Source organism: Mesocricetus auratus, unplaced genomic scaffold, assembly GCF_017639785.1.
Source record: "Mesocricetus auratus isolate SY011 unplaced genomic scaffold, BCM_Maur_2.0 contig_13169_pilon_obj, whole genome shotgun sequence".
Lineage (NCBI taxonomy): Eukaryota > Metazoa > Chordata > Mammalia > Rodentia > Cricetidae > Mesocricetus > Mesocricetus auratus.
The window spans coordinates 32,921-40,937 of record NW_024434087.1 but is presented as its reverse complement, the minus strand read 5'-3'; the positions used below and the strand labels follow the sequence as shown (position 1 = coordinate 40,937).

Below are 8,017 nucleotides of genomic sequence, written 5' to 3'. Positions count from 1 at the left end.
TTAACGTGGCAAATTCTAGGGATGGGTTTAATCTTCCTAATCCCTTATAAAATGGTTAGAGAGAAAGATGCCCGACAATTCCCTCTCCTGAGCCCTGCTGTATACTTGCTGACATTATTGGAGAGCAGGTTGGAGTGTCTTCTCTCAAGGGAAACTTGGCAGCTGTAGTAAGAGTAAGGGTTCTGAATGCGGACGGACACTATTTGGGGTGGGGCACACACAACTCTTTACGTTATCTAAGACAGAGCTACTCCAGACTGAATGCCAAGAGGAATCCTACAGCTGTGCATGCCAACAAGCCAGCAGGGTAACTCACGGAAGACCCAGAACTGTGCTGCTCTGGATCCCCCACCAGCATGCCAGGACTAATGCTCACATGTAACATTGAGATTGTAACGCTACAGCTACAAATATCGGTGAATGGCATCTGCTGATTTGCTTGCTAAGATCCTTTTCTCATGTTTTTCCTTTATTTGCGCCCCCATCCATGTGTGAGTACCTGTGGGCATGTGCACACTTGGAGGCCAGAGATGAGCACGGTGTCTCCCTCAGTCACTCTCCACCTTGTATTTTCAGACGGGGCCTCTTGTGGCCTGAGACCACTCTGATCCTGCTAGAATGGCTTGTCAGTGAGACCCAGGATCCTCCTGTCCCCACCCCACACATGACAAGCATGGAACCACCGTGCCTGACTTTAATGTGGGTTCTGAGGACTGAGGCTCTGGCCTGTGTGCTTGCTGCACAATGCAGCCATCTTCCCAGGTCCCTTTGCTGCTCACATTTCTTAGGAATAGCAGATTTCCTTCGGGAAACTCATCCATCCCCATCACACAAAACAGGTGCCTCATCCTTCTAATGACCCAAACCTACCTGGAAATTTCATTACCAAAATTTTAGTTCATCCCAATAAGATGTCTTGGCATGGAGAAACCATTTATCAGCTACCACAACTGTTCTGGATCCCAGGAGATTTCCTGGTGAGTCCCCTTTCTAAATACTAGAGGTTTGACTTATGCCATATCCATCCTACAAATTCCATTTTACCCAGGTTATCCAGTGCCACCTTCCACTGATACAGGGGGAAAGATAAAGACTGCTCCAAATTCCCTTGTTTCTGCTTATGTTTCGCTTTTCACAGTACACCATGTTTGCTACACACACACACACACACCACATTCACTAATTCTGTCCTGCTGTGTTCTATCCTATCCTAGCCTAGAGTTTTGTCACAAAAAACTCAAGATAGGTACTTTTTTTGTTTTCTGTTCTACTGGTGATAAGGAAGTGATTGAAGCTCTCAATTGACAAAATTGGTGATGTTCACCTAAAGGCAGCGCTGAGCCATAAACCCTCTTCCTTAGACCTTGATCCTGAAGATCTTGGGGACCTTGCCTTTGTTTTTCCAATAAGGGCACAACTGATAATTTGCTCATCTTAGGCCACACCTGAGTACCATTAAATTAAATGTGATGATTAATAATGATGGCAACTGTATGAGGTCTAGAATCACCATGGAAACAAACCTTTGGGCATGTCTGTGGGTGAGTTTTTAGATTAGGTTAATTGGAGTGAACAGACTCACCCTAAATGTGAGTGGTTCCACTCCAGGATCTGGGTTTCTAGACTTACTAAACTGGAGAAAGAAGGGCTGAGCCCCAGCATTTGCCTCTCTCTGCTTCCTGGCTGGCTGTGCAGTTCTGTTGCTTTGATTTCCTTCCTGGAAGGACTGTACTCCACAACTGTGATCCAATAAACCCTTCTGTCAGGGGTTGCCTTTTCCAGATATGTCACAGCCTTGAGAATATGAAAAACATTATAAAGTCAGTGTGTCTCCAATCCTGTGATTCTGGGAGAAGAGACTTTGGAGAGTAGAGGTTGATGAGCTAGTCTGGGATGGAACCTGAGATTCTGCATTTCACACAGGCACCAGGACAAGCTACCTCTGATGTTGAGGAGCAGGTATTAGATGGCTGCAAATGCACAGTATTTATGTGTATTTCACACAATAGACAAGTGCAAATCTTCTACCTGACTCCAGATTGCCTCCTCATCCACTTGACTGCCTCTTTCAAAGTCTGATTTTTTTTTGAGGAAACAGAAGTCTAGAGGGATCACAATACCAGACCAAATATCACAGCTAGTTGGCTATATTTTCAATAGAGCACAACACTGTAAGAGGACAACATAAAAAGGTCAACGAGGAAGTCATGAAAACCCAAAGCTCAAGAGACAAGCCTCCAAAATTGGTGATCCTCCCTACCTCCCTGGCCATGGATGTCTTTTCTCTGGCCTTCACAGAGGCCTATCATTGATTTCAGTGACTTTTATTTGCATTCTAGGACAGCTTACATTATAGTACAGGGCAAAAAACAAGATTATAAGGAGCTCAGGTTCATGCTTTATCTAAGTAAATTCTGATTGTAAAGGGAGGGAAAAGAGGATGGTGGTTGGCAAAGCAGCCACAAGGTCGTGATGGTTGCATGAGTCAGAATACTCTATTGAACAAACCCAATAGAATAATAATGCATACAGAGACGTGTGTGTGTGTGTGTGTGTGTGTGTGTGTGTGTGTATGGGCATGTGTGTGGTGGATTCTATGAGTAAAAGAAAGTGGGTTGATTCGATTGGCTTTCATGGCTGTTCTCTGGATAGTCTAACCATAGCTGCCTAGATGCTGGAGATCTAAGAATCTGGAAGACTCCCACACCCCAATTAAAGAAACCAAAAATGGTACCGGAGTCCAAGGCTAAGGCCTGGAAGATCCTTGCATGGGCTCTGGTGAGGACCAAAGAGCTGAAGCTGCAGTCTAATGTCTACAGGGGCTAGCAAAGGCTCAGTGTGAACTCTTGCGCACTGGGTTGGTCCCTGTGGTCCCTGCCTGTTGAATAACGTCACCTCCACTCAGGTCAGTCTGTCCTCATCAATCACTATACCTTTTGTCACTGGGTCTGACACACTCAGAAGTGTGCTTTATGAGTCTCTAAGGTGTTCCTTATCCAGTTATGTGGATGATCAAGATTAATCACCTCAGGTCAGAGGGATGACTCACTGGAAATGAGTACACACCGCTCTGGCATAGGACCCAAGTTTGGGTTCTAGAACCCACACCTGGAAGCTCACAATTGCCCATATCTCCAGGTCTAGGATATTTGACATGGTCTAGCCTTCTTGGGCACTTGCATGCAAATGCACATACCAACATAGAGATACACACACATACACTAAGTCTTACAAAAAAGATTAATAATTACAATGGGCACTCAAATAAATAGCCTTGTTAACACAGGGGATGGAATAGAAATGAAGTCCTGTATAAGAGCAAATAAAATTATTCCAATACAGTTACCAGGCAGCCCAAAATTTGCAAATTCTATTGTCATTTGAATTTAGAAAACTGTGGAAAAAAGAGGCCTATGAGCCCCGAGGACTTAACTATCAACATCTTAATTGTCAACAAAGAGATGCTGAGTCCAGGTATTAGGAAAGGCCTTCAGATATTCAAATACTAAAGTGAAAACACAGGATGCCTGCCCCTGCCCTGGCTGATCAACTCAGGAGACACCTCCTCTTTGAATGACAGCAGAGCTCATGGAGGTGCAAGGTGCTACCACACCTCTGACATTACCCCGGAATGTGCAGTCATCACCAACAGCTGGCATCTTCCATTTGTGATTGTTTGTCGGAGAATTCTACCTTTCTAAAATAGTTTGCGTTCTCTTTGCTCAAGGTTGGTGGCTCTGATGCACTTATCCAGGTGTGTCACTGGAACCAGGACCCAGCTGGCGAAGTCCTGAGTTAGCATAATTTTAAATTGCCATGTCAACAGAACACCACTCTTCTGTTTGAATTACTGAACAGTTAGCAGCACTCTGGTTCATTTCCAGGCTGAGTTCAGCCCTCGTATGTATCTCAGGTTGTTGTTAACTTGGTCCTTGTTGTTAACTGGTCACACTAAGGCATATACAGAGGTCAACTGAAGGCAGAGAGAGGGGCAGGGAAGTAAAATTTAACAGAAAGAAACTCTTAAGATCAAAGGTTTTCTTATATTTTGATCACAACGTTACGAATACACACACACACACACACACACACACACACAGATTCAGCCTTATCCTCTAATGTTGCAGCCTCCTTGCATCCTGCAGGTAGAAATAATGAACATGCAGAAGGGAGTGACAGATTTTTATCTCCAAGACACTGTCCTGAATGACTCCATTAGCATTGTTCGAAATGAAAAGCCACCCTCCCTCCATGGGGAACCAAGGAGCTGTTGGGGGAGATGGGATGTACCAAGATGCTGTTTCCAGTAGAAACTAGATCCTTCCCCAGAGCCAAGGACATGCTGCACCCTCATCTTTGCATTCCATGGCAGCCACACTCTGTCTATTTCTGGGATATTTGCCTGCAGCAGAGTAACACCATTTTGAACAAGAGTCACCCAGACCCTCTCTGCTTTCATTGAAATCCATATTAGCTACAAATGTGGGGAGCCCTGGTGCCCAGCCCCATTGGCCATCATTCATCCATTTCCCTTCAGGGACTCTTTTCTCTGTAAGATCAAAGCCAATTGTAATATGCAGAGATCTGACTTTCTTAAAAAAAAAAAGAATCCTGTTCTGTCCCCAGCCATGCAGAGAAGTTGAAGAAGAGATTCGAGATGTGTTGGGGAATGGGTGTAGTTGGTAGAGAAGAGAGATTAAGTACAGGCAGCACCCCTAGAAATTCCTGCCTAAAGTGCCTCATTTAACAGAATGAAGAGCCACTGGGGGCTGGGAAGGTAGCCTGGCTAGACACCAGTACTCTTATAAAAAATTCAGGCATGGGTGCACACTTGTAATCTCAGTGCTGGGAGAGGAAACAAAAGTATCCCTGGGATTAGCTGGCCAGCCAGTCTTGCCTAATCAGCGAGTCCTGTAGATCCCAGTGAGACATCCTAGCTCAAACAAGCAAGGAGACAGAAACTGAAGAGTGATACCAAAGGTGAACATATGTCCTCCACACACATGCATACACATACACAGGCATGCACACAACTATGCAAACATGCACACACATACAGACACATACTCATTTTTTAAGATACACTAAATTCATTTTCATCCTTTATCTTGGTACCATTTTTTAAAACTATAGATAAACTGCTGAGTCAGGATATTGGGACGGCAATGATTGCAAATGTACTACACTTGTTATGGGGCTTTAGAGGAGCTCAGGTGTTTCTGCTAAATACCACTCAGGGAACAGCCTCTTTGCTGGCATAATGAAGATGCCAACATTCCTCTCTACTAATATTTCTCTCTCCTGTTACAATTAAATGTTGAATGCCTTGCATATTTACCTCGTGTCTGACACCTACAACAAGGTCAATAATTAGAGCCTAACTATAACATTAACCATAACAAAAACATTGAAGGAAACCATATTTCTGCCAGGATAAAGATTCCATATGCAAGCTAGTCCTTAAGCAAGTAAGGTGTGCAGCTGATCTTCAGCCCTTGCTTGGACTGAAACCACAAAATCCAAGTTTGTCAGAGTCTTCGTGCTCTCCGGATACTGTGTGAGAAGTACCATATTACCAGGCTAGCCTGTCTGTGACAGTCGGGGCACAATCAGCTGGGGAAACATCTTAGATGTCTCCCCAAACCAAAGCTCCAGCAACTCCCCAATGGCTCCTCACTCAGCACAGTGTCAATACGCAGCAGCCACACTGTGAACAGAGGCCTTCTGAGAAAATTATTTTTATTGGATACTCGTCACATTTAAGATGGGATTTTAGAGGGGCTGGAGAGATGTCTCTGAGGTTAAAAGATTCAACGCTCTGTTCTGTTCCCAGCGCCCAATCACCTGAAACTCCAGCGGGACAGACACCCCCATCTGGCCTCCACAGGGATCTGTACAACATGGCATACAGACAAACAACAATACATACATAACAATGGCAAAAATAAAACACGATTTTATAGCTTCAACAACTATGAATATAAAATGGAATTTTTAAATTAATAAATAACTTAAATATAAAATTCAAAAGAAAGTCAGACCTGCGGAAGCTGCCTCCAGCTCTTCCATGGGCCCCTGTGGTAGGCAGTCTCTCTGTTCTTTTAGCTAAGAGCTGCTGTTAATGTTTGGTTTCTATTGAACTCATAGCAGCCTGGGAAAGTCACTGACCCAAGTTGTTTCTGCCATAGAACAGTAGCTAAAAACTACATGCGAGAGGAAAAAAAATTGATTTGGCTTACATTTCTCTTTCTTTCTTTCTTTTTATTTATTTTTCAGTTTAAATTTAGATAAGAAACAGGGTTGCTTCACAAGTCAGTTCCAGGGCCTTCTCCCTTTCCCTCCCCTCCTCCCGTGCCCTCCCCCAAACCCCCCCCCATTATCCCCTCATTTCCCCAGGGAGGGTGAGGCCCTCCATGGGGGTGTCCATAGTCTGTCATTTCATATAGGGCAGGGCCTAGACCCTTCCCCAAGAGTTCAGGGTGAGAGTGCACCTCACATTGTTCTATGGGAGTCCAGAGACCGTGTGTATACTTGGGATGGGTACTGATCTGCTGCCCAAGGCTCAATAGATTCCCTAGGCCTCTTCACTGACACCCAGATTCAGGGGGGTCTTGATCAGTCCCATGCTGGATTCCCAGGCTGATGCCTGGGATTGGCTTACATTTCTATGTCACAGTCCATCACCAAGGGAAGCCAGGGCAGGAACTCAAGCAGGACCCTAGAAAGGAGAACTCAAGCAGACGCCATGGAGAAGTGCCGCTTCCCTTCCGGTGGCTTTATCAGCTTCCTTACACAACCCAGCTCCGCCTTGCCCAGGCGTGGCTCCACCCACAGTGGGCAGGCCCTACCGCATCAATTAGCAATCAGAAAGTGGCTTCTCACAGGCCAATCTGATGGAGGCCTCAGGTATGTCAAGTTAACAATCAATTTAGCCTCCTCAGTAGTCCTTGCCATTACTATTTCGTTTGCCAAAGAACCAAACATAGCAAATCTGCAAAGGCAGAAACGAACCAGAGGTTACCTAAGACAGAGTCAGAGAGACTAACCACAGAGAGGCATGGAGACACTTTGCTGGACGATACACATTCTTGATCATATTGGTAGTCATACGAACACACACATTACTAAGCTGTGCATCTAAAAGTGACAGTTACTGTATGAAAACACATTAAAACATACTCGTTTTTAAAAATCCTGTCAAAGAAGGCAGCTGGCTCTGAATCCAGTCACGGATGAAAAATTATCCACCCTTTTTAGAAGGCAGAGGAACAAGGCTACAAAAAGTCTCAGTGGGTCAAAAACTAGCAAGCATGAGGATCAGAGTTCAGATCCCCAAAACCCTGGTAAAAACAAAACAAAACAAAAACACTCAGGTATGATGTTCATGCTTATGGTCCTGGCACGGGTGGGGACAGGATCTTTATCACCAGATGATCTCTGCACAGGGAGATGTCCTGTCTTAATTTTTCTCTTAATGTGGAGAACGATCGAGGAAGGTATTGCAACATCAACCCGAGCCTTCGCACTCAAGCGTGCACACGTGATCATGCACACGGCCACATGGGCGGAGCCTCAGAGGGCAGGGCCATCTAAGGTGAGGCCATCACATGCAGGGCCAAGTGAGGCCAGGCTAGGGAGCTGAGCAAAGGCCTCTCCCAGAAAAGACTGCAGAAGAGTCAGTGTCTGGACACAAGTCCCTGCACAGCCTCAGCTTCTTGTCCCCAGATTGCATTCCCGGAATTTTACTCCCAGGCCAGGCTGCAGGGGTCTCCGCTAATGCTTAGAATTCTATGGATCTTCCGAGGTCCCATTAATGCAATCTGTCTTGATCCTGGGTCTTCCCTGCTCATGACAGCAAGGAGCTATTTTACTGCCTGAGTGTGGCTTCACCTGGGGTTTCCATACTTAAAAAGACAGACTTATTTTTATCTCCTTCAGAAGCCCCACAGCTTTCGATACAAAGGAAAGATGAACGACGAGGCTCGGGCCCTTCCTTTGGCTAGGGGGAAAGAAAGAT

General features: G+C 45.2%; 1 long non-coding RNA gene across 1 annotated transcript; it reads right to left on the bottom strand.

Moving 5' to 3' along the window:
* Nucleotides 1-5,722: 5,722 nt before the first annotated feature.
* LOC121138551 lies at nucleotides 5,723-6,786 on the bottom strand. The gene is made up of 3 exons (XR_005875495.1): nucleotides 6,662-6,786; nucleotides 6,042-6,203; nucleotides 5,723-5,891 (listed from the first exon to the last, which is right to left on the bottom strand). It is a non-coding gene; the product is annotated as an uncharacterized LOC121138551 (long non-coding RNA).
* Nucleotides 6,787-8,017: the final 1,231 nt, after the last annotated feature.